Source organism: Hyperolius riggenbachi, chromosome 8, assembly GCF_040937935.1.
Source record: "Hyperolius riggenbachi isolate aHypRig1 chromosome 8, aHypRig1.pri, whole genome shotgun sequence".
Lineage (NCBI taxonomy): Eukaryota > Metazoa > Chordata > Amphibia > Anura > Hyperoliidae > Hyperolius > Hyperolius riggenbachi.
In genome coordinates, this window is record NC_090653.1 from 163,046,008 (window position 1) to 163,073,947 (window position 27,940).

General features: G+C 41.3%; 2 long non-coding RNA genes across 2 annotated transcripts; one reads left to right on the forward strand and one right to left on the reverse strand.

Annotated features, from left to right (window-relative positions):
- Positions 1 to 392: 392 nt before the first annotated feature.
- Positions 393 to 9,926, reverse strand: LOC137527178 (uncharacterized). Its single transcript, XR_011023159.1, has 2 exons — positions 9,345 to 9,926; positions 393 to 505 (listed from the first exon to the last, which is right to left on the reverse strand). It is a non-coding gene; the product is annotated as an uncharacterized lncRNA (long non-coding RNA).
- On the forward strand, positions 9,470 to 27,423 carry LOC137527179 (uncharacterized). Its single transcript, XR_011023160.1, has 3 exons — positions 9,470 to 10,012; positions 21,621 to 21,770; positions 27,090 to 27,423. It is a non-coding gene; the product is annotated as an uncharacterized lncRNA (long non-coding RNA).
- Positions 27,424 to 27,940: the final 517 nt, after the last annotated feature.

The window sequence follows — 27,940 nt, forward strand, 5'->3', positions numbered from 1 at the left end:
AAAAATCTCCTAGTTTCGGAGAATGAGTGCAGGGGTAGAACCTTTCAGGTATAATTGATTTCCTTCACCACATCACAGAGCAGCTCAGTCAGATTTGCTGAGAGGCAAACCATACCTTTACCTCCTATAACCCAGACAACACAAATTAAGTGATAACCCCTCCCCCCTCCACCCCCTGCTTCTGGAGGGATCTGTTCTCATTGGGTGCTTGGGCTTACTGTGCATCCTAGGAGCAAATTATTCCCTCTGCAGAAGCACATTCTGTGCTTCCCACTGAAATTTTCTGGCAATACTGCTCTTATGTTCCTCCTGCAATCGTTTGTTGAGAATCGACCACATGGCGAATCACTGGGCCTTTTACGCAAGCAAAAAAGGCCTCAAACTTACAAATCTTGCTTGACATCCCTACTACATTTATTTATATCCTGAGCCAAAGCAATCCGTAGCCTTCAAGTGTGTATTGTCTTTTCTTCTTGAGCCCACATTTTTTCTTCTTTTTTCTTCTCTGTGTATTGAAAAAAATAGATAACCAGAAGAATGCATAAACTCTTATTAGAGAAAAAACATGATCTCATAATATAGTAGGCAACAAAGAAAAACAGGTCGCTTTCAAACAATTCCTAGCTGTGCTTTGAGTCTAGTTGTCTGGGAAATAACATTTCTGTTGGGGATGACTGCTTGTTTCCAGAAACCACAATATGTAAATTCAATAATTTTTAGCAGCTATTAATAGCAAAACAAAATTCCAATTCATCCCTGCATGTCTTTTCCAGCACTGAACTATTACTGTTTGATTCTACAGACAGAACTTGACTTGACCAGTGGAGTGCAAAACCAACACCACTGTGTTTAAAGTGAAATTACACCTTTGTTAACACGCATTATCGTGATATTATCTCTGATTACTTGTTAATTTGATGTTATTACAATTATTACAGTTTGCTGTGTGTTATACATCTCTTAAAAGTTCTGGACATTAAAATAGGACTATTGTTTAAGCATGAAACCTGTAATTTTAGTTCTGTGTGTAAAAAGTGTAAAATCTGAAGGAGTAGACCTGTACAACAGTACTCACTAAGCTGGGGGGAAGGCTGAGCTATGCATAAAGCAGCCTCTGCAGAAAAAAAAGGAATGGTAACAAATTAGAGAGAATAATTGAAAAATCCTTGAGATGTATAGATCCAAACTAATGGGGTGTTTTTTTTTTATCAACTAGTGTGTAATATCACTTTATCCATGCCAATGCAAGATATTATTGAAAGATCATTTATCTTGGTGAGTATTGAGCCAACAATTTAGACAAAATGAATTAGCAACAAAAGCTACAACATCTCTTGGGAGAAGGGTGATAGGGTTTCAATGCAGAAGTTTTGATGGCATTTCCCGAAAATAGAAATTAGCACATTTTTGGAATACAGAGTGGTGAGGCTGTTCTTTCCAAGAGACATTTCCTCATTTGTTTTCATCCTCTCAGCTTTCAGTTGTCAACTTTTTTCTTATGAGAGAGATTGGTCAAAAAAGGGTCCAAGGACCTATGAAGTAATTTCCCTTGCTTTTACCACAAAAATAATGCTGAAAAGAAATGTTCTTCCTAATTGTTTAGTTTGCAAAAATAGAATAATATATAAAAGGCGTGATAGGATCCATTTTGCAAAATGTTATGCAAAGTGAAATTTACTTGTGCTCATCCTAATGGATTGATTGGCTGTCACTAATGACACATGCTGGTATATATGAAAGTATGCTGTTAAATATGGATGGGGGCTGCTGAATGTGGAAGGGCTGCTCAGTGTAGAACGGTGTTTCTGGCCTCTTGCACACTGCAAGCGATTCCGATTCAGATTCCGCTTTTTAATCAGTTTTTACATCCGATTCCGATTTGCAGTTTGCTCCCTGCACAGTGCAAATCGGAATCTGAATTGGATGTAAAAACTGATTAAAAAGCGGAATCTGAATCGGAATCGCTTGCAGTGTGCAAGAGGCCTGATACTGGGTAGCTGGATATGGAATGGAACTAATGCATGGAAAATAAATGGTGGCTCTGGATGTGAATGGTGACTGCCATATGTGGAAGTGAGACACTAGATGTGGCAGTGATACTGCTTGATTTTGTAGGCTGGTGCTGTACAAGAAAAGCAGCTACTGACTTTGGGAGGAAACTGTAAAATATGGAAGGTGTTGCTGGATGTGAAAGAAGGCTGTGTAGGATGTTTTTTTTAACTGGAATACCGTCCCATAATATGGGGGGCTAATTCACCTAAACCGTAAGTGTGAGTACTAGAAGTGTGAACTTTTTGGATTTGGAACTATATGTTGAGGCTCAGTCTCTAAAGACAAGGACTTTCCAGAAAACAGTTGATGTCAATAGCTACATTTTATACACTAGTTGCCATCTCCCTCGATGGTTGGATAATATTCCCAAGGGGTAGTTCAAGAGGCTGCGCCGTAACTGTACTGAGATGGAGGAGTATGAGGTGGAGGCGTGTAGGCTCGTGGACTGCTTCTTGGAGAAAGGGTACCCGATAGGGCAGGTCGAGGAGTCCAGGAGAATAGTTGGATCGAAGCCCCGAGAAGAATTACTGTCCACTGAGAATAAAAACCAAAATAAAAATGAGTGGGATGTGAATAACTTTAATATGCTATTTCAGCATACTACACAATCTAACAAAGTAGCGGGGATAATCCGTAAACATTGGGATGTATTAAAGGAGGACAAAGTCCTGGGGGAGTTGATACCTGAAAGGCCCAAATTAATTTTTAAAAGGGCACCAAATATTGGATTATCCATAGCCACGGCAGCTAATGAATGTAAACATGGGATGAATGCATCACAAGAACGCAGAAGGGGAGGGTTTGTTAGGTATGGTTTCTGCCTAAATTGTAGGAGAAGAAGTACCCAGGGAGGATACTGGAGGTGGAAGCACCTGATCTAACAACTTATAAGATTAAAGACTCCATCACATGCACAACTAGTGGTGTGATTTATTGTATCCAATGCCCCTGTCAAAAAAGATACGTGGGGAGGACAAAAAGGTCCTTACAGAGGAGGATTGGGGAACATTTTAATAATATAGAAAAGAAAAATGAGAGACATCTGTTGTCTAAGCACTATAAAGAGAAGCATAAGGGTCTTTTAAAGGGGACTATCTTTTATGGTCTGGAAATTATCCATCCGGGCAAAAGGGGCGGTGACTATATAGGCAAGATGTCACGAAATTAGTCTAAGTGGATTTATCAGTTGGACACATTGGCACCTAAAGGCCTTAATAGCGAAATGGAGTTTTTTGCTTTTTTTAAGTAATTTTAAAAACTAATTTTACGTAATTCTTTATGGGAATCTGATTGATTGAGTAATTGATGTGGTAGGGATAAACCTCACTTGATAAGTGGGGCGAGATGAATGTGTATTGTGCATTATATCCATCAGTATTAAAATTGAAGAACTATTGAAGTATGGGACTTTAAGAAGGAAGGATCCAATTGTGAATTTGCATATGGGCGGAGTAAAATGGTGACCCTGGACTATAAAGATAGGAGAACTGACTGGCCTCCTGTGCATTACCAATTCCTACTGATGAGGGCCAACGCTATTGGCTGAAAAGCGTAGAGGTTGTTTTAAATGTTACAAGTATCTGCTGAGAAGCTCTGGATCAAGTAGGCTGTGGTGGCGCGCAGCAGCCGCCTGTAAACAAAGGTCCAGAAGCTGTGTGGTGACGTCACCTAATTTGATACGCAAGCCGGATCAGCTGAGCGAAAGTGCGGCGAGCGAGGGACTGAGTCTTTCAGACGAAACCTACGTATGCCGCCGGAAGAAGCCAGAGACGCTGAGAGCAGGCAGATTGTTGCGAGAGAGGCATCCTGCACACAGGGAAGGCAGTGGCGTAGCTAAGGAGCTGTGGGCCCCGATGCAGGTTTTACAATGGGGCCCCCCAAGCACTCTATACATAACAATTGATACAGTGCACCAAAACCTGCCAATGGCAACTACAGTGTCAGAGGTGCAAGAAGGGGATGAGGAATAGTTTGTTAATGATTACCACTATTCAAAGTACCTATAGAAGTAATTATTTTGATCACAGCACCAATAGAGAGCTAATACTGTAGATGAGGGAGGGCCCTTCGGGGCCCCACTGGCCCAAGGGCCCCGATGCGGTCGCTACCTCTGCACCCCCTATTGCTACGCCCCTGAGGGAAGGTCAGAGTGGGGGAATCCAGCTGTATGACTATACTGCTATGAGAAGTGGCCGCTAATCACCAATATTAAAGGGAAGGTTCAGGGTGAGGTGGAAAAAAATCAAAATCAAAATCCACTTACCTGGGGCTTCCTCCAGCCCATGGCAGGCAGGATGTGCCCTCGGGGCCGCTCCGCAGGCTCCCAGTGGCCGACCCGACCTGGCCAGGCCGGCGGCCAGGTTGGGCTTGTCCTGCGCTCCAATCTGCGTTTCACCTGGGCGCTATGACGTCATAGGACGTCCTCCGGGCTGTACTGCGCAGGCTCAGAACTACTGAGCCTGCGCAGTACAGCCCGGAGGACGTCCGATGACGTCATCGCACCTGGGTGAAACGCAGATTGGAGCGCAGAAGAAGCCCGACCTGGCCGCTGGCCTGGCCAGGTCGAGTCGGCCACCGGAGACCACCGGGAGCGGCGCCGAGGGCACATCCTGCCTGCCACAGGTTGGAGGAAGCCCCAGGTAAGTGGATTTTGATTTTGATTTTTTTCGACCTCACCCTGAACCTTCCCTTTAAGGGACACGTGAGTTTTTATGTGATGGAATTGTAACACAGACTAAGAAAATGTGGATCCTGAAGATAATAGTGTGGTATTTACTGTGAAAGGAACTTTAAGGAAACTATTTTGATTGGATCCAGGGACGGAAGGTCTATAGGGAATATTAGTCTTTTGGAATATTAGATGTGCTCCACGCCGCACTCCATCTTCCAATACTTCTAAACCGGAAGTTCCGCTATGAGCAGATGTGTCAGAAGATGGAACACGTCGTGAAGCACATCAGAAGGGAGGTGGTAGCCTAAATGATTTAACCCCTGCGCTTCCCCCTAAATTGGCCCTAGACTAAGATTGACAAATGACTATGGTAGGGATTAGAATGTGATCCCCTCTGAGGGACAGTTGGTGACAAGATTATACAGTGTAAAGTGAAGTGGAAGATGTTAGCACTACAAAAATACTAAATAATAATAACTCTGCTGAGTTTGAGGTTTTGGCATTGATACTTAGGTGAAATAGCATTTTACATCTAAAATAGTAGCGTGCCAATGTTACCAGGTGCGTTGATAGGGTTTTCAGCACCCAGGGACAAAGACAGTTTTTGCGCCCCCCTCTGGACAAAATGGTCATAGCCACACATCAAAATGTGGTCATGGGTGAAGTCATAAGTTATTTACATAGCTATATGTGCCCCCTCACCCCATTAATATATCGCCAGATATTCCCCCCTTTAAACAGCCAAATGTGTGCCCCTTTAGTTAGCCAGATGTGCTCCCCTTCACCCTGTTTGGATAGCCAAATTTGCCCCCTTTAGATAGCCTTATTCTGCTGCTGTTAAAGTGAACCTCCGAAATAAAAATCGACTCAGCAGCACTGAAAAGGCCTAGTGTTTCCTTAACAGTTTCACAGCATCCGAACTTTGTTTCTCTTATCCAAGCCTCATTTTTAGCTGCACAGAAGAAAACTGCCCGGGCTTTTCCCCCCTGATGCTGTGCAAAGCATGATGGGATTTCTGATGTTGTTGCTCTTGTTCTGCTGTTTTGGTGCAAATTTTTTTTTTACATTTTGAATTTGACATTTGAAGCCTAGCGTGTGCAGCTGGGAGGGGTTATCAGGACACAGGACAGTTGGAACTGTGTCTCCTGCTCCTTGTCACCTCCTTTCAACCAAAAAGATGGCTGCCCCCATGACAAAGATGGCAGCCCCCATGAATCACAAACATTTGCCTGTTCTTTGAAAACAGGGTGGGTAAAAAATTATATTACCCATCTATTCTAATTAACATAACTAATGTAACTTAAAGAGTAACTGTCAGGCTGCAGAAGCTAATTTAAACCTCTATTCTCCTGTGTTAAACAGTTTAGAAGGAAGCCCAAAAGCCATTAGTGAAGATAAAAATCTCAGTTACCTTTGATGTGTGCTTATCAGCAAGTCTGTTATAGACCCATAAGGACGCAAGCCGCATACTAAACTGCAAAGCATTCTGGGGCCCTCCCCTCGGCTGCTAATGAGACGTCACAGAAGCTTGTAATCAGTCCAGCGTGTAGCACTGATAAATCTCGGGGCAGAGTACTCTGCAGGAGTCAGCTATTGTTCCTAGCCACATGGCTCATTAATATTCACTACACACTGTGTTGTTCAAGTAGGAGCTTATCTGTGATCAGGAAGCAGGCAGGACATGACGACACATTTGACAGAAAAACATGGAGCCTGCCATGAGCTGTCAGGAGCATCTATCTCTGCATATACTATATAAAAATTCTGTGAAATCCAAACGTGGACAGTGAAATGCATATGTAATGTAAGTACAGCCAATCTTTAGCTACTGATATATGTGTTTATTTTCTCTGAGACCTTATACCTAACAGCTCCTCTTTAATGACAGTATGTTTGTTTAGGCTGATGTTCCCCTTTAACGCTTTTGCAGAGGGAGGGAGAGAAGCAAGGGCACTTAGGGCAGCCAGCGAGCCACCTCTCATGCACGTGGGGGTGCAATGGCTGTGCTGAGCGCCTTCACAGTGCTGCGCCCGGGGACATATGTCCCCCCTTGCCCACCCATAGCTACTCCTGTGAATGTTACAGCATTCTGTCATAGATGACTCCAGTTTCTTTTATACTCAGGATCCAATTTTTGTTTTAGTTTAGTTCTGAGGGTGGATAAGTTGGAGTGATATTCTTCAATCCATCTCAGTTTCTACTCTTGATGCTGGCTGTAAAAGTTGTAGAGTCCTGGTAATGCCTGGCTGTGTCATCATTGAATACTGCTGAAAATGAAATATATTGTTACACCTCTAGTTATCTTTATATTTTCTTGGTAATCAAGTCCTGTCATTCTTATGGACTAGTATGTACTCAGTGGTGACATAGTGCATTCTGTCCTTCTTCTCTCCAATAGCTCGCTTTTGTACCTACAAAAGTAGTCAAGATGCAATTCTAGAAACTTTAAAAATACAGGAAAGGACAAATTATTTTTTATTTATTTATTGTTTTTAGTAAAATCATTCAAGGAGATGCTGACGAGCTAATATTTATTGCGGGAGGAGAATGCTGCTGTGATTTACATAACGCACCCACTGCAAAAGCTTGAGCTCCATCAATTTGCCTGATAATAAATAGGAATCCTACACGTTTTGTGTAAATTTGTGTTCGATCCCAACCTCATCCTTAATACTAAAAAATGGGATTTGTTCAGAAAGGTTTAATGCTAAATCTGCCTAACATATGTTTTTAAATCTCTGAACATTCACCTTTGGCAAGTAATTCAAATTTACAATGATGTCAGATTCACCACTTCAAAAAAATCAACTGGACTTCTGCATTTGTTCTTCTTTTCATGTGAAATGCTGGTTTAATTCATTTTATCAAATTTTAAAGGGATGAATAGTATATCCATAAGAAAAAAAATCCCCAGAAAAATCTCAGCAGCTGTGGACGTATGGTTCTCACTTGTATTCCAGTTATCTCCTTCCCAAATAAATACCATTATGTGCATTCACTTGAATATGTTTATTGGCAACATTGAGGTAACATAAGACTCTGTCCTTGGTGCAAAGCCCACCTCATCTATTACACTGATGTATTCTCAGTTTAGATCAGGATTGTGTTCTAAGATTGGGCGGTGTAATGCAAAATATTGTATAAATAAAACACTGGTTTCATATTCAAAATGATATTAATTGCTACAGTCACTTGTGTCCCATATTCATATTTTAACATCCAGGCAGTGACTGCAGTGACTGCAAAGACAATGATAACCAGCACAAGGTACAGACACCTAACCAGTCAGTTGCTAAAAGGTTAAAAGAGGATCTTGCAGAATTACTGAGTGATATGATAACCCCTAAAATTAACCACCTGCAATCTGCATTAAAACAACAGTCCACACAGATAACAGAGTCAGAGTAAAGAGCATTGGTCTTGGAGGACAAAATGAAGAAATCACAAAAGCAGCTGAACTCAATCTCTAACAATGAAATCATCATTATAGAAAGGACCAAGAACTAGGAGAACTGTTCCATATGAAAGAGTAGTGGGTCTGCCTGATTCTATGCTACAGAACAAACATACTTATTATATGTCTATGGGACTGCTATGGAACCCTTTAAGGGACATCTGATATGGAGGCTGCCATATTCATTTCCCTTTAACTCATTAACAGCTTCAAAGGAATTATCTCATTTTAGATAAGTGCATTGCTTTTGACCACAGCTGACAAAACTCGTACTGTAAATTCTTGGAATGCTTTGATGTCTCTCTGCTTGCAGACAATATATAAAATTAAAGCAGAAGTCCTCTGTTATTGTCTCACACTGCCGCTAGTGACAAGTGGCCATAAATACACACTACAGCAGTACTAGTAGCAAGGAAATGTAGAAAGAAGAAATAAAAAAGTGCTAAAATAAATTGGCCTGGAGCATTTGCAAGATTCGAAATAAATTGACTGCTAAAGAGTTAAACAATGCAAATTACCCGGCTGTCCTGTTGATCCTCTGCTTCTAATACTTTTAGCCATAGAGCCTGAACAGATCAGATTTTTCTCACTGAAGTCTGACTGGATTAGCCACATGCTTGTTTCAAGTGTGTGATTCAGACACCACTGATGCATAAAACCTCAGCAGCACACTGGGTAAATGGTATTGTTTAACCTTTCCAGCCGCACGGACGTGAGTCTCATGTTCGTAGCAGCAGCTGCTACAACCGCAAGTATGCGAGACTCATGTCATGCAGTTTGCGGGGCTATGCGTGTGATCATGCGGGTGAAAGACTGCAATCGCGAAGGTCCGGAGACGGGGAATTGGTGGCAGGGGGCAGAAGTCACCTGAGCCAATCATTTCTTGTACAGTGAGAATGATCACCGTTCCTGCTGCCAATCGTTAGATTAATGAATGGGAATTTTGTTCCCAATCAGTCATCTCCCCTCTAGGTCCCTTTGTCACTTCCGAAGTAACACAGCCATGCATTACTGTATTTTTCGGACCATAAGACGCACTTTTTCTCCCCCCAAAATGGGGGGGCGAAAGTCAGTGCGTCCTATGATCCGAATGCTACTTTCAGACCAGCGCAAAGTTGTTTCCCCCTATTGCTATAGCCACAATATGCGGCCCCCTGTATTAATCACCTGATCCAGCCAGGATATCTGTGGCAAGTTGTGCTTCTTGGAAAGCACCGGGGAGAGCTCCGCGTTCTAGGAGAGTGAGAAGTGAAGTCTGCCAGGAGCCGGGAAATCTGCGGGGAGATGAGAAATCTGTCGAGAAGCCAAGGATGAGAACATGCAGCCTCCTCATGTTGTGACCATTGCACATCGGGTCACGCAGGGAAATGTCTTCCTCAAGCTGCGCTGTAGCAAGGCTGTGTACTAGAAGGAGGAAGTCTGCAGGAAAGCCGAGGATGAGTGAATGCAGCCTCTTCATGTGTGCTGCAAGCTGCGCTTCTCTCTGGACTTTCCGGACTTGGAGAGGCTACCGGAAGGAGGATGGAGGAAGTCCACGGGGGAGCCAAGGAGAATTACATGCAGCTTCTTAATTTCTGCTGCAAGCTGTGCTTCTCTCCCAGCAACTGCGGGAAGAGATTCGGCGTTTAAGGAATGTGAGCCTGGCCGAGGAGTACCGAGTCTGTCGAGGGGCGGGTAAACCGGTAAAGTTCCCGTGGCGGCTTCCTGACCCTCGTATCAAACGTGTGCCTGCTGCAGCTTTGGATCGGTGGTGAGGGAGGTCTCTGTGGAATCCCCTGACAGGTTTCTGACACCCGGATACCCCTGCTTCCTGCATCAGAGTGCATAACCATAAGGTATGACAGAGGTTCTGATTGTCACTTCAGTGCCTGATCTCTAGATAAGTGCAGGTTTTGTGACTGTAGTGGGGGGCATTGGAGATTAGTGCAGGTGGTTTTTTTTTTTGCAGTTGTGGGGGGCATTGGGGATTAGTGCAGGTGGTTTTATTGTTGTAGTGGGGGGCACTGGAGATTAGTGCAGGTGGTTTTATTGCTTTAGTGGTGGGAATTGGGAATTAGTACAGGTGGATTTATTTCTGTAGTGGGGGGCATTGGGGAATAGTACAGGTGTATTTATTGCTGTAGTGGGGGCATTGGGGAATAGTACCGGTGTATTTATTGCTGTAGTGGAGGCATTGGGGAATAGTACAGGTGTATTTATTGCTGTAGTGGGGGCATTGGGGAATAGTACAGGTGTATTTATTGCTGTAGTGGGGGCATTAGGGAGTAGTGCAAGTGATTTTATTGGTGTAGTGGGAGTAAGTGGGGATTAGTGCGGGTAGTTTTGTTTCTATATTGAGGGTATTGGGGATTAATGTAGGTGGCAGTTATTGTAGCTGGAGGCAGTGGAGATTAGTGTAGCTGGGAGGCAGCAGCGGTTACATTAGTTGGGCAGTGTAGCTCTATAGAGACAGCTTGGGATGATGAGAAGTTCCACAAGATGCCCCTGCACCATAGATGCACCAGGTTTAGTATATATTTATTTTTTCCTGGTTTTTGTCCTCTAAACCTAGGTGCGTCTTATGGTCCGAAAAATATGGTACTTCCTATTTTCGTACTTATACTACGCAATAGAAAATAATGCGCAAGGACATCTTGTGGCCAAATAGTAAACTTACACCTACAGATATTAGAAAATACATTTTTTTATATGTATGTCAAGAGGGTATTAAATTAGGTGCTTGAAATTAGTGATGGGTGTGAAACTGAAAAAAATGCACCTTTATTTCCAAATAAAATATTGTTACCATACATTGTACTAGGGATATAATTTAAACCTTGCAATAACCAGGACAAATGGGCAAATAAAATGTGTCGTTTTTTTCCACAGTTTTACGTTTTATTTCAAAACTATAATGGCCGAAAACTGAGAAATAATGAATTTTTAAAAATGTTTCTTATTATTTCCATAAAAATGCATTTAGAATAAAATATTTCTTAGCATTATGTAGGCTCTGCACCCTCCGCATCACCCACAGTCACCAATGGTATGTGTCTTTCAACTTTTGTATGGACAATGTGTATTTTATCTTTCAATGATTCTGGATTAAAGTGTATGACAGCAGTGCCAGCGCTCTCCTCCTTCTTTTTGCATTATGTACCACTCAAATAAAGCCTAATTGGTGGTGAAAAAAACAAGGTATAGAACATTTCGGTGTGATAAGTAGTGATAAAGTTATTGGGGAATGAAAGAGAGAAGCGCTGAAATGTGAAAATTCCTCTCATCCTTAAGGTGAAAACAACCCGCGAGCTGAAGTGGTTAAAAGGAAAAAATAGGGCACCCTGCATATACCTCTCACTCTAAGGAAGTACAGATGCACAGTCTGGGGCTAATACAACCACACACACACGAGAAAAGAACTTTCACATAGGAATTTTACAATTTATGCAAAATATTGATATTATTATCAGTACGTTGTGTAATAAACAAACTTTTTTTTGTGTAAATAACAAAAAAAGTCTACTGAGTGTGCTCAAGGGACATGAATGTGAAAATTCTAAGCAAAAAAACTGCAACTTGTTATGAACATATTTTCATAAATTCACACTAACCTTATGGTTATGCGGGCATAGATTTGTGGAAAGTCAAAATCTTGAGATTTTACAATGCAAACTCAAAAGCCGCAAAATTTGGAATTCGTTTGAAAATTCTGAGCGAAGTTTCAGAATTACAGGAACTTCGGGAATTTCAATTCTCACCTTATCTTGTCACCAAATAACAGACAGAACCTTGGTATAACCTCTGTTCTTGGAGCCGCTCAGATTGTTCTCTTTCTAAGCCGCACAGAACGTTTTTTTTTGTGGGTATTACTGACCTGAAGAAGCGGGTAAAAAATGAAAATGTGCTGTCATACCCTTTTCTGGCAAAAATAAAACTTTGTATTGAATGCAGTCATACTGGCTATTATTCTTCGCTAGAGGTAAGTCTTAACACTGCCTCTACATTTTAAGCTGTTTTAATTATTTTATATTTTTGGGTGCCTCTACCCTAAACCTACAAATGTATCAGTAGCAATGCACCTTTCTGTTGGACAATGTGAAGTTGCTGGTGTTCTGTGATTAATCTGCACAGTTTAAAATTCTGCTGCTCCAGACATGACAATCTAGGATAGGTATAGCTCTCATTTCAATTTCAATAAATTAAATGAATACAAATCTGTAAAAAAAATGCTGAAATTGCAGTGAGAACCACAAAGAAGTTCTAAATAAATGCATTAAAGGGACTCCGAGCAGTGCAGAAACTATGGAAAGATGCATATCATTTTAAAGCTCTCTTTCTCCTCTTTCCAATGATATATAAACCGCCGCCCTACGCCTTTTAGTTTTCGCTATTTTCACGATTGAAATTGCCGCGGCCGCGATTTCGATCGCGAAAATAGAGAAAACTAAAAGGCGTAGGGCGACGATTTAGGTGTCGTCAGAAAGAGGAGAAAGAGAGCTTTAAAATGATGTCCATCTTCACATAGTTACATTGTATTACACAGGACGACACTTTCCCCAGTGTCAGCAGCTCTATTCAGCAGAATGGAGCTGCTGACTTTAGGAAAAAGTCGTCCTGTGTAATACAATGTAACTATGGAAAGATGGATATCATTTTAAAGCTCTCTTTCTCCTCTTTCTGACGACACCTAAATCGTCGCCCTACGCCTTTTAGTTTTCTCTATTTTCGCGATCGAAATCGCGGCAGCGGCAATTTCAATCGCGAAAATAGCGAAAACTAAAAGGCGTAGGGCGGCGATTTATATATCACTTGGAAGAGGAGAAAGAGAGCTTTAAAATGATATGCATCTTTCCATAGTTTCTGCACTGCTCGGAGTCCCTTTAAGTTGGCCACAAATGAAACAATAAAAATATATGATTTCACAGTAATTCGATGAAAACGAAAACACGTGTGTGTTTTCGTAAGATGAATACTGAGCTATATGTACATCTAATGCTGACTGTAGATTTGTGTATGTCTATATTTGAGTTGCTTTTCTGTATTTCTTTCTATGTACCGCTCCATTGTGCCAAACCCAATTCCGGTCTTGACCCAGTCATGCTTGGCAAATAAAATGATTCTGATTCTGATTCTGAAAACAAAGTTATACAGATAAACTTGAACTTTTTTTATCAGAGTGAAAAATCAGAATTTCCCATTTTTTATCAGTATAAGTCAATAAGAGTGGCTGATTTTTTAATAGATGTTTATGAAAATTGAGTGTTGGATAGATTGTCAACATTTTGATTTATAGACCCAATATTTTTTTTTCAGAGTTTTCAATCATTTTTTTTTTTCATAATTGGGAAAAAATGTAACATATGTGTGTGATATATGGCCACAAGACCACTAATGGAATATCATTTATTTATGTTATATTTACATAGCAATCTATATATATCTACCTATAGAAAAATAAGAATACAAGCATATTTATGCTGAAAACATCCCATACATCCAGGGTTGTGAAGAAGACACATGTTTGCTTTTTGTAGCAATCGGGATAAACAGAAGAATATGCTCAAAATATGCCCCAAGCTATTCACACTGATGGACACAATTTTGAAGAACTTGAAGAACATCTTTCACATTGTCTTTGTTTTTATTCCTGGAAAACTAGTATAACTTAAACCATATTTTTTACAGTATGCAACTGGAGCTAATTCCTGTCTATCTGCAGAGCACAGATTATTTTTATTTTAATACATCGTGCAATTAATGAGTTATTAGCAGTAGACAGTAAACAGTAGAACAACAAACTTTTCTCTAGTTTACCCCCTGGAATCTGATGACAGGGTTTTTTTCAGCTGACAAGGCATCTAGCGAGCTTGTGTTTTGAGTAATCCAGGGTCGCATTTCTGACATACACAGTGCAATGACCCTTTGTAGACACTCTGCACAAGACATTAACGTAAAATTCAAGGGAAAAGGGGTGTTTGGAGGGTATGTGCAACAGATTTGTACAGGCCCGTTTTTTTTAGAAAAAATCTTTATTAATGATATATTCAATATAAATTGTTAAAAGACACAGGACAAGGCTTTTGGAAATAACCTCTCAATCAAGCACACACCGCCCCAAATACATACACCTAATAACCTAGTGTGATCAGGGACACCAGGGAGAAGGCCTTGAGGCTGCACTGTGGATTATAACACCATTGGATGTATACCTCAGGGTACACTAGGCTTAAGGAGTTAATATCCATGCAGGCATTCTAGGTCTGTGTGTCAACAGCCAACAGGTGAGTTCATCAAGCCTGCAGAGAAGCAAAGCAGTAAGAAGCAAGCTGGGGGAGTTTGCAGCAGGAAATTGCAGATGAAGCGCAGTTATTACAGCAGGTACAATTGGTGGGGTATTGAATACTATACCAGGTCCAGGCGTTGTGAGAAAAACATCAGATTGTGTCCAGCTTAATGAGTGTCCATAGAAAAGAGCGGTCTCTCAACCCCAATTGCCGGAGCTCACAGCTAGGGGAGTGACGAGAAGCTAGCAGCCTAGCTAACAAACCAACTGTCCTGCGTGTACTCAAACATGCATAGGAGTGCACCATCCAGCAGCGTGGAATCACAACTCTCTGCCGTGCAGCGTCTGTATAGCAGCTTGCTGTATTGCTGTGTAGGCTAGTCCCTAGAGACGGCCTTGTCCCAGGGGACCTCAGCGTGGCGCTCCAGAGGTAAAGTCCAGAACTGGGCTCGGTGAACCAGCAGCAAAGGCCTGGGGTAGGTGAGGGGACGTGCAGGGAGCGGAAATTGCAGCCAATATCCTATGTCAGAGGCACGCCCGCAGCCTGCACAAAGACATGCCTACAGTATATTTGCAAAACTGCAATTTTGCATTAACCTAAACTGAGGTAATGAAAAAAAAATTCTTTGTTATCTTAAAGGACCCTATTACTTGTTTCTTAGGAAATAATGGTGTTGGTTTATTAAACTTATATTGTCAATTATCTTACCTTACTACAAGTGGCCGTACACATGTAAATTTTCTCCATCGATATCTGTCAGATTCAGTCACTGTGACTAAATCTGCTAGCTATCAATGCTGCAAACAATGCCACATCAATTGATTTTCATCCAAAATCACTTGATTGTGCTGGACAGAAGACATTGCTTGATCGGTGGCGAGTCGGCAGTGAAGCACTAGCAGTGTTCGATTTGGGGATGACCGATGCAGAGTGTTGGCAGCAGAGCTAACTTTCAACTTTCTGCAGGCATGCCTCCTCCCGTGTCCGATGTGTATTCTCTAACAAGGCGCCTGTGTCATGTGACAAATACTAGAGGCCAAATTAATAAGTTAAGACGGATAAGTAGACATAAATTATGAGTTCATTCAGATAAGGAGATGTACATCATGAGATAAACAGATAAAGACGTGTATTGTATGTTGTTTGAACATTGCAAGTTGCATAATTTGCGTAATGTGCATTACATAGTCTACGTCACACCTGCTCAATTTTAAGTGGGCAGTGTGTGCACATGAAGTTTAACACTGCTTTGTAAATACACCCCATGAAGCCCAAGAAAAGATTGTTTGTAAGTTAATAAGGAGAGATAAATAATGCAGTATATTTAAGAGAACCCAAGGCGGAATTTTTAAATCTTAATAGGACACAGAGGCATGTTCTGTGCACAATGACATGCCACTGTGTCCTTCTATTGCCGCTGCTAGTCCTCCCATGGCTCTGCTGTCACCCCTGAAAATAGCGCCAGGCTAGTGACAATCTGCTTGGCGCTAGCTGTCTGTTTACCTGAGGCTTATAAATTATTGTCCTCCTGGGTCACGGCTTAGCTTCCGATTGAAGAAGCTAGCGGAGGCGGGGAGGACGATGTAATGCGGAGGACGATGATTGACAAGCCTCAGGTAAACAGACAGCTAGCGACAAGCAGATTGTTGCTAGCCTGGTGCTATTTTCAGGGGGGACAGCAGAGCCATGGGAGGACTAGCAGCGGCAATAGAAGGACACTGAGGCATGTCATTGTGCACAGAACATGCCTCTATTAAGATTTAAAAATTCCACCTCGGGTTCTCTTTAAGACAAATAAGGGCCCCTATTATATTAATTTTTTCCTGGGTTTTCTCCCAGGAGATACTTTTTCATCTTTCCTACAAAATAACTTTACAGCAATAAAAATCTCATGTGAGAAAACTCAGGAGAAAAGTTGATTTATTAAAGGCCGAGGGGACATAAATCATGAGTTGATGCAGATAAGGAGAGTTACATTGTGAGATAAACTGATAAGAAAAGATCATTCATACAGCATGTTTTTTTTAAATCAACCCCAATGTGACCTGTGTACGTTAAAAGCTTAATCGCCGATTAGTATGAAAAAGACTTCAGGCCTTCAAGCATTATCATCAATTGGTAACATTTTATTTCTTTACTGGGTTAAACAGGGAGCAGAAAGTGTCTGCCCAAAGTACAACAGAACAGAAAGCATTACAGGTACAGATAAGGACTATTGAAACACAGACATTAGTATTATATTCTTTTTCTTTTAAATACAACTCAATTATAGCATCATTTTAAACCATCTCATAAAATAAAAAGAGGATCTAGTGCAAAAAGGTTCTATAACATTGAGCACAGTGTATAAAACGACATAAGAAGGAGGTCCTCAGAATGAGGAAACATCAACCTCATCCTTATGACAGAGTTTAAAATGATAATAAAACAAGAGTGTAAGAGGAAAATACAGGTCAGGACTGACAGAGAGAGAAAAGGGGGAAAAAGTAGAAAGACTACATTAATCATTTCTCAACTGGATAAGAGCCTTGCCACAGCATAGCTCTCTTTATGTATTACAAGTATGTCTCCAGTGGGGAAATGCTTAAAGATTTAGCTCCGCATTGCGGTCTTTTAAAATCATATTTCTTTTTTATATCAATATTATCTCTGAACTTCTCACTTTGTGAAAAGATTTCCCCCCTTAGTCTGACTTTAAAAGACACCTAAAATCCTCACAACATCTTGAGAAGGGTTCAGGCACAAATCAGCCTTAAAGACAGCGCTGGCAATGTGCATTGTACCATGCCTGGATCTGCTGACCACTGTTCCCTCCACCTACCCAGCAACCATAGTCCCCACATGTCTGATTTGTTCAGGAGCAGCTGGGATTTCTTGTTACTCCCTCTTGAAAGATTTTTTTTTTCTTCCAGCAATAATGCTGAATATCAATACACACTAGTTGACTCTTCAAATGACCTCAGGAACCAGATTGACTTAATTCACTAGCGCACATTAGACCTAAGTCTTGTGTGCTTGGCGGCAAAAAGGTTAAGAATCGAATGTCTACTTCATAGTTATTAGTTATAACTGGAAAATTATTTTCTTTTGTGTTTGATAAGTGCAAAATGTACAGTTTGGGTGTCTAATTTAAGTGTGAAATAATACTCAGTATTGCTCGCTGTTTGTCTTCTCAGGGGAGAAAAAGAATTCCCGTGTTAAAATGTACTTTGCACATACAAAGCAGAGGAAGACATTGTTGTAGGCTGTACTAGGATTCCCAGCCTATCAGTTCACCAGGAGTGGGTAGCATTGTGGAGGATACTGGTCAGTAAACCTCATTTTTCCACAATGTCAAAAATCCTAGAAAAACAAACGGCTGAAAACTCCATACCACCCAACATTCTCAAATCCAAATTAGGATGTTTTAGCACTGTCATATGCACCCAATTTCACCCTACCTGATATCTTTTTTTCTGGCAAGACCACACCCACTTGCAAAAGGCTTCTATCTGTTGTGGGTTTGAAAACTGGGATTGTCCAATCAAAACAACTACCATTTGGAGGTATGGACTAGTCTACAAAATAATTGCCTCCACGATGTGTGTGTTTGGTTGATGAGTACTCCTGAGTGCACTTTAAACATCTGTACCCTTAGAACTTGCTCTGAAATGGCTGGGGACATGGTTACACATGTGCAAAGCCACATTTACACCAAAATGACTTTGGTTTACATTGTATATCCTTTGTGCACACTGGTGGCTCAAGAGGCCTTTTTTGCATACGTAAAAATATATACATAATATGTTCTCTGACAATACAAGATGTATCATTCCTACTAATAAATTGCTTTCAGTAGTAACTGGCTACTAGTAATCAAAGTCTCTCTAATCATGAAGGAAAGCAGAATAAGAAAAATATAGCATCATACAATAATGGCACAGGGCGGACTTTTGTAAGCACTTCAAAGTTCAACACAACTAGCTAGTGTTGTTACATAGTAATGCATTACTTATAAGACATTGCAATGTCCTGATGTATCTGTTACGTGGTACCTTTGTGGTGCAGCTAGCTGTTCCATACATTCAGAACCACCACCGTTTTGCTGTCATAACCAGTCACATTATTTTCATCACTTTTTTTTACACAAACTCACTGCAGACACCCTTTAAACATGTGATTGCTACAATCAGAGGTAAAAGTTTGCATTAGTTGGAACTGGACCTGCTATCTTAATAGGTCTTTCCTCTAGTGCCTACATAACAATAAACTCATATTTTTACAGCAGAAGTTTGGGGAAGGGGCGTAGAGTGCTGTGATAAACAGATTCAGAACAGTTGCTGAAAATGTTTACATCAGGTTTGGAAACTGACATAGCTGACCTTGTGCGCAGTAAAACATACATCACAATACAATGCTACATTACAAGCACTATTAAATGCCTTGGTGTTTTCCTTCTATACATGCTCCCCTGAAAGTTTCTAAAGCGCTTTTCTGTGGTGTCTAAAAGCCATTATTTGCTTATACAATGCAACTTGTTGAAGGCCAGGCCTGTCAGTGTTGTGTGGCATACATGTACTATTCATAGGCTCCCAGACAAAACAACTCTACAGAGATGCAGGCTTGCAGTGCAGACACAAAGTTAAAGATATCTCCTGCTACCTTAGGCCACACTGATGTTTGGCAGTGGTTTTATAGCCCAGAGAAACACCTCATTGACTTTCCTTACTGTTCACTTATTCATTATAACCACAGGCATTCACAGAGTTTAGTTGACAGAGTTTAGTTTAAAGGACCTCTGAAATCAATCTTTAAAAAAGTCCCAAATACACACACACACACACACCACACACTCTGTCACGCTCAGCTGTGACAAACACTCACATTCCATTTTAGTGTTCTGGGAGTCTGACTCTGACATGCTAATCTCAGAACTTTAGGGATTCGAGATCTGCATATACATGGCTAGCTCCGGGAACCCAAACTTATGCCCCATGGGTGGTCCCTATAATGGCACTCGTCACTCTGATGGGGGAGGAGTGTGAAGGTGGGGGAGAAGGACTCTGCACACAACCACGAAGCATGAAGATTTGGGAGTGTATAGAGAATGGATACCACAGCATGTCAAAGCCAACTGTTGATGCTGGCTACATACTGGTGAGTTTTAGAGAATGTTGGATAGTGCATTTGTATTAATTTTAGGATAGATGTACATATACTTTACCAGTACAGTGCCTCCTCAGCTGCCCTCCAATGACTCTATTTGTCCCTTGCATCAGGTTGATAGATTCATATTAGAACTAACAGGCTGTTTAGCCTGGCCACTAGCAGAAGTACCGAATTTGTTTGTGTTGACCAGCCCCTCTATTACGCATAAAGAGAAGCATGTTTTCCATAAAAAAAGCTGCCATCTACTGGCTGGAGAGAGTAGCCAGAAGTTCATATCAACAAAAAAAAAACTCCATCCAGCCTCTAGGCGCAGAGTCTGATTCCAACAACCTGTCTTAACACAGTAGTGGGGCTATTACAGTCAAATTGGGATAGAGGGGTACATTTATAGAAAAAGCAAATTAGAAATACACATAGCCTTGATATGACTGTCAACTACACATGTGAAACTATCAGACATTTATTGGATAGTTAAGATTATTTTGAAAGTTTTCTATTTTAATCCTTTTTTGGGAGCTGAGAATTACTGGATTACCTTAAGGTAGCTATACACCTGAAGATTATGGGCAGATGCGACAAAGAGACAAATTTATCTCTAATCGAATCTGATTAGATATAAATTTGTCTCTTTGTCGAAGCTGCCTGTTAGGAACTCACCTGGAGCTTCCCGCAATGTGACCGCTCCTGACGAGATGCGGCTGTTAGCAGGGCTGTGGAGTCGGTACAAAAATCCACCGACTCCGACTCCTCAGTTTAGGATTCCACCGACTCCTCGACTCCGACTCCTCTAATTTGCACATTACAATCTTGTTGATTGAAAGTATGTAACATGAAATTCGTCTCTTAACTGCCAACGCTTAGGAATTTTAAAAGACAACTGAAGTGAGAAGTATATGGAGACATACATATGCCATATTTATTCCTTTAGTCATAGGCTAAAACTAGTCCTTGGTAAGAGTACTTGTAAAAGGTACAGACCAGAATAAAAAACATCTATCAGGCCCTAGGCAAAGTGACTGTGGGTACATGTAAGAGTGATGTGCAGGTACTCTGCAGGGGAATGAGGGGATTCTTCCTCTATTACACATTCTTCATGCACAATCTGAACCAGGTTTATGGGTGATAGACAACACCTCTGTGTTCAATGTGCACAACATTCTCAGTGGATTCCCTGCAGCTCTGTGGAGAGTGCATATGTAGAGTATAGTTCTACTGTGTAACAAAGTAAACCTGAGACAGATGAAATTAAAGTTTTATACATACCTGGTGCTTCCTCCAGCTCTCTTCAGGCTAATCAGTCCCTCGCTGTTCTCCTCCACCACCTGGATCTTCTGCTATGAGTCCAGGTACTTGAGCCAGTCTGGCTTAGTGAGCATGCACACACTCCGATGCCGGGAGCGTACTACACCTGCACAGCACTATTGCGCAGGTGCAGCACGCTCCTGGCTGTGGAAGCGGCATGCGGCCGGACTGTGCTGACTGGCTGAATTACCAGGACTCATAGCAGAAGATCCAGGTGGTGGAGGTGGACAGCGAGGGACTGATTAGCCTGAAGAGGGCTGGAAGAAGCCCCAGGTATGTATAAAACTTTTCTTTTCATCCTTCTCAGGTACCATTTAATTCGTAGTCACCAAACCAAATTTTAACAACATATCAAATTATTTGATTTCATGAGCAAAGAGAGTGCGTACATTTGCATAAATCAGAATCAAAGCAGAATTATTTCCATCTCATTGACCATCTCTATTAGTGACACGGCTACACATCAGGCTTTATACTTACAGCATAGATGTTATTTCGTATATATAAGAGATGCCTGTGTACACATCATATATACAGTCACAATCAGATTTGTATATCTGACTTTAAAAATACGGGGACTGCTTTATTGAAGCAGCACAAGTAACTAATTTTGATTGGTTTATTTCATTTTTGCGGACTAAGCACAGCTATTACTGTATGTATAAATTATTTATGATGACTATTATCTGAGAAATAGAACATTTTATCATATTTTCTATTTTAATTACAGTTTAAATTCATTAGGAGTCGGAGCATTTTTTCCAGACTCCGACTCCAGGCACCCAAAATTGCTCTGACTCCACGACTCCGACTCCACAGCCCTGGCTGTTAGAACCCGGAGAGATGGACGGACGCTGCTCGTAGGGCTGCTACAGGACAGGTAATGTATAAATGCACACACAGAGGGGGGACATTTCTACATTACAGCAGCAGCGGTGGGGGTTTCTTCACTCGTTCCTAAATTGGCCGCCGAACTGTCACACACCTGACCAAACAACTTCGGCCTGACATCTTGCAGCATGCATGATTGACAATGCGACCAATTTATGTCCCGAAATTGGTCACATTGTGGGTCGGGCATGCACTTGGCAGCACCAATTTTCATCGAATTCGATTATAATAATCAAATCCGATGGTCGATTGGCCACCAAGTCGCCTGATGTATGGCCACCTTAACTTTCATATACAATCTATTCAATAAAATAATTGGTAATCAGTGATATCACATTGCCATTTCAGAAAGCAGCATATATGTAGACATTTACACAAGGAGAAAACTTAAAAATGATATAGAGCGCTGTATATTAGATACTTTACATCTATGTGCTCAAAAACCTTTTCAATACCTAGTAAAAGAGTGAGGAGAACTTTCAGATCTGAGAATGGAATCCAATAGTTTAGTATGAATCCCCAAATAACTTCTCTCGCGCAAGTTAGTCTGTGTATAAATGATGTGTTTGTTTTACAGATGGGCCTCTAATTATTCAGTGCTTAACAGTCAGCCAATGCAAACCTCCTCACATGGGGCCTCAGCCTGTTAATTGCTCAATACATTTGGTCTGTGAGGAAAGCCTTAATTAACAAAAAATGAGACAACCAATGAAAGTATAATTAAAACCTTATTTCTGCAATCACAGTAGTCATTAATCTAAAGTGGGCTTAAAAAGTCATCAAATAAGTTAAAAACAATTAAGCCCCCTACAGTTTGTGTGCCACCATTTTGGGCTTTTTCACATGTGCTCTCATAATGTATAAAACAGAGAGAAAAGGAAGCCAAGTTTTCACTGTCAGACTCAGCAGCCAGTTATATTATTGCTGGACTTTGATTCAGAATGTTTAATAAAATGACATTTTGCATGGTGGTTGCTGCAGACGCCACCTTCATTAATCTAAGGTAATATTCACAAATACTGCCATGTATAAATTGGGAAATGTGTATGCTGGTGGAGTCTGCTGAATAGAAATTCTAATTAGAGGGTCCAGTTTATTGTAATATTTCTCCTGTTTAAAAACTATTTTTATTTGTTTTAGTTTTAAATAAAATAAATAAATAAATAAATAATCCTTAAAATAAATACTTTACTGATGCTCTGTCAAATGGCACTAAAATTTACCATACATCTAGCAATATTGCGGCCCGATTGACCATCCGATCTGATAATTTTATCGAAATAGACAGTGGGGAGAGGCATACCTTTCCGTAATATGGGTGCATAACCATGGATGCTAGCAACACCCAAAAGACAGTCCAATAGTAGTAAGGATTGGTTAGCACTCCAGCTTCTCAAGTGAGCAAATGTTTTATTCTTCAATCATGTCAACACTTAACCTCTTGACGACCAGCTAACGCCGATTGGCGTAAACTGGTCGTCTGCGGGTTACCATTTCCATGTCAGTTCACGGAGGGTGTCTCCGTGAACAGCCGGAGAGCCGCCGATAGCGGCTCGCCGGCAAAATGTAAACAGGCGGGGAAGAAAGCAGCAGCGCCGTAAGGCAGATCGGCGATCCCCGGCCTCTGATTGGCCGGGGATCGCCGGCATATGATAGGCTGAAGCCTATCCCACAATGCGCAGGACGGATATCTGTCCTGCGCAGCCCAGGAAGGGAGAGGGAGGTAAGGGGAGGGAGGGAGCGCACAAAACGCTGCGGAGGGGGGCTTTGAGGAGCCCCCCCCGCTACCCACTAATGGCCGGCGGCGATCAGACCCCCCCAGCAGGACATCCCCCTAGTGGGGAAAAAAGGGGGGTAGTCTGATCGCCCTGCTGCACTCCTGATCGGTGCTGCGGGCTGTAGAGCCCACGCAGCACCGATCAGTGAAAATTCCCCTGGTCGGCAAGTGGTTAAGTTAACAATTGTTTCGGGGCCAGCAAGGGTCCCCTTCATCAGTGCAGACAAAGTCTTTGTCTGCACTGTTCTGATGAAGGGGACCCTTGCTGGCCCCGAAACAATTGTTAACTTAAGTGTTGACATGATTGAAGAATAAAACATTTGCTCACTTGAGAAGCTGGAGTGCTAACCAATCCTTACTACTATTGGACTGATAATTTTATCGAACTGGATGAAAATTGCTGCCCAACAAACATGCCCAACCGCCGATTCAATGTGAATACATCGATCAAGCGTGCTGGAAAGTATCTATCTACATACTCAATGGGGTGTGCGGCTGTAAACACATGCGATATTGCAATGAACAGACGATTGTTATGGCCTTCCGATTGCTGTCCCCTGGTGCCCCTGCATTGTAAATCTTACCTGCACCATCTGCATCAACTGCCAGTCTTGTCTGCTGCTTCCCTGCCAGGCCCATATGTGTGATGTCACACACGCCACAAGTTATACACACCACAACATGTTGGTGCATTTGTGACGGAGGCACTCAGGTGAGACAGCGCACAAGTGGGTGCAGCTGGAGTAGGTGAGGTAAAACTCTGACATAATATTCAATAAAAATGTGTTTCCTACTTTCTATTACCCATACTGTTACCATATTTGCTTTGTGCACAAATAATATTGTCCATTTGCAAATTACAGGTTCCCAAAGTACAGTTTAACTGCTCTGAAAGCTACCTTTGCATTTTATTAATAGCTGCTGTAATTATATATTAAAATCTTCCAGTGAGCCAGGCCCTTCTCAACTGTGTGCTTGCTAGAAGCAGACAGAGCTCTTTACAGTTAGGAATGTAGCAAAAGAGGAATGTAAACAAAAGATAATATTTTCATCTCTTAAGGCCCATACACACGTCGGATTTTAGCGAACGACCCGTCGTTTGAACGTTCCGTCGTTCGGACGTTTTCGCGTCAAATCCGACGTGTGTACAGACTATCGTTCGGGTGATAAGACTGGTTACCAACGATCCGCCGGGCGGATCGCTGGTAACCAGTCTTATCACCCGAACGATAGTCTGTACACACGTCGGATTTGACGCGAAAACGTCCGAACGACGGAACGTTCAAACGACGGGTCGTTCGCTAAAATCCGACGTGTGTATGGGCCTTTAGGATGCGAATCATAAGCTGAAAGAGCTTTCCACTGAAGAACAAAGTGCTGTGTTTAACTGTTTGATTGCTGTTCTGATACAAAATAAATAAACTTTTAGAGCAAAGAAGTTGTTTCCAGGTGAGTAACGAGACTAGGATTAGTCTGCAGTGTTTGTTGGCATGCTGTGAACTGGCTTCTTCCAATGGAAACTGTGGGCAATAAGTTCAGGATTGTTTATGAACTGAAATGACGACTTTCAATGTCCTCCTATGTAACAGGGAGATTATGGGTAGCAGGTTACTGAAGGTGCAGGCTGTCTCATCTTGCAGCGCAAGTAAACCGGCTCCATCCCAAAGTGTGGTAGGAACATTAGATTATGTTCTCCTCTGGGGAACTGTTAATAGTATAGTGGTTGGGAAAAAATGTCTGTGCTGTAAATTCATAAAAATAATATATGAAATAATATTTGCATAAATAATGTTTTACTGTGCGTTATTTATACATTTACACATATTTACACAAAACCTAGTAAGTCACTGTAGCATAGATGAAAATATAATCTAATTACCCATTAGCCACTTGCAGAAGGCGCATTAGGCAGCGGAAAGCCGCTGCACATGTGCAAACAAGAGTACCTGCATGCCCCCTTGCGGCACCCGTGGGAATATTGCGATCCTCTCTCCTGCGAAACAGATCATTTTAAAATCTGTTTTGCACTGAAAGTACAAAAAATTGACATTTTAAAATGTCAGTTTTACAGGAAGTGGTTAAAGACTAGCGTTCTAATGCAGGGTCCCTCATCATATTCTGGCCAGGTTCTTGGTGGTAGATGAGTGCATCCAGACTGGACATGCGTGAGTGTTGTCTGCTAGTGCCCAGGAGAATGAAACTGCCAATGCACAGCTCTTTTCCTTTGTGTATGAGTGCTTTATTCTACTGTGCATATGCAGACAATACTTGTGCATACCCAGTCCGAATTTGCTTGTTCAGGGCCTGCTTGCCGTCAGAAGACACCTATTAGACTCACACTGAGTTGAATAGGTATAGAGGGATCCTGTGATGGAACAATGGGCTATTGGATGATCTAGGAAGTTTCTGGACTACCCAGAGGCTTCCTACTACTGAGGTAAGTAACAATCTTTTTTTTTAGCTTCAGGTGTACTTTAAAATCTTTGCATATATAGTTATTTTACCTGTCTTTGGTCCAAAGTAATGTCCTCTGTATGCAGAATCCCCATTCTCCCCAGCCCCATTAAATATTGTAGTATCCGGTATATTCTATATGTACCACACTGTTATTTTCACTGTGTCTCCTATATTTCAGTCTATTTTGATAGTTTACAGATAGGAGCACTCAAGTCTTATCTCCTGTATTTAGAGATAAATGAATAATCAGCAGTCTGGAGAGTTCATTGCTGCCCAGGGCTCAGTGATTGATAAGGCTCCCAGGAGAACTTGAAACTCATACTATTAACCCTTTCAGGCACTTTTTGCTTACTCCAGTTTGCTCTTAGAACCTATAATGGTATAGCGAATGTACTGGAGCAGATGAAAAAAATGTGACTGCTTTAAATTTCTTGTAATTAAACAAAACTAAAATAAGGCTTTTGGCTGGTGTTTTTTCTAAAAGGCACAGATCACGGGAAGCTAATGTTTATTGTTAAAGTAATGCCAGAATGGAATTCTGAATCCAGAGTCAGGAAACTCCAATTTTATATTCAAACATGTACTTCTAAGTTTTTGGCGATGGGATCTCTTGGCACTTTAAACTTCTCAGCAGGTCATATCAAGCATTGAGATGTACCAGCACAATAAAGGCTGCAGCTATTCGGGATAAGGTAGAAAAAAAACCTTCTAGCATTTCAGCTTCAGGATTACTGCTCAGGTGTTAGTGGCTCTCATTTGCTAGTGCATCCACCACCTTTGGGTGAGCAGTAATTTGTGGGTTTGGAGGATGTTACTGCACATGTCTGTTTCCTGCGGACATTGTGGTGCTGGTATCTCACAGTGCCTCATTTCCAGACCGATGCCTCTGTGAACTTCCCGAATCTGCAGGCCAATTACAATGAAAAAGTTTTTAAACTATGTAACTCCACTGGTAAGAATTACGCTAACTGTAGTTCTTTAACATTTAATAAAACACAGAACCAGACTAAACACATGAATAAAGTTATTTCCTTCTACATACAAATCTGTAATGTTGAATTGTTTTGATTACAGAGAGACTCTCCTCCTTATCCCTAATAGAAGAACGTTCTGGTTGTTTATTTCCCAGATGTTCAGGTCATCTGCAGGCAGCTGGAAGTCAGAGACCTTTTAAGCTTGCTTAGGGAGTTTCATAGCACAGCAGCAATGATATCAGGGAGAATATAATGGTTACAAATGTCAAAAGCATGAAAATGTGCTCAGGGAAAGAGGAATTGCACACCAGAGAGTCATACGATGTTCATTTGTGAAGCCTAAGCCTAAAGGAAATGTATATTGTTTCTTACATTTTTCCTTTCCTATTCAACATTATACTTCTGGGATAAATCCTCACTGCCAATAAAGTCAAATGCAAAGTGTTGTCTCTTAGTTTTACATATATTATTACATCTGTAAGGCACATACATCTGTCTTTGCACTACTAAGAGCCCCCTCTTACAAACACTCTTACAGCTTTTTTTCCCCTGTCAAATAAATTGTAAATCCGAGCCAAGGAATAATGAGCAGATGTAAGACACCAGATTTCTGAGACCTGTCATGGCTTTAGGAAGTCATCTTCTTTCACACATAATACCTGTCTAATAATAATTATTAAATCTTTTCAGTAGAATATTTAAATATATTCCTCTCTATTTTTGTAATGTTGTTGAAGAGTGGGAGGAGAAATAAACTTCTTGGCTAAAACACCAAACATGCACTAAATGCTTCACCTCATGGAAAGGTCAATCAGAGCAGCCCATGAGGAAGTAGACTGGGTGTCTCATTGGTCTGACATTTTGACTAGGACAAGTAACCATCTCATCCCTCCTCATATTGGGGCAATACCAACAGAGGCACATACCAAGATCCAAGTTAACAAGATCATT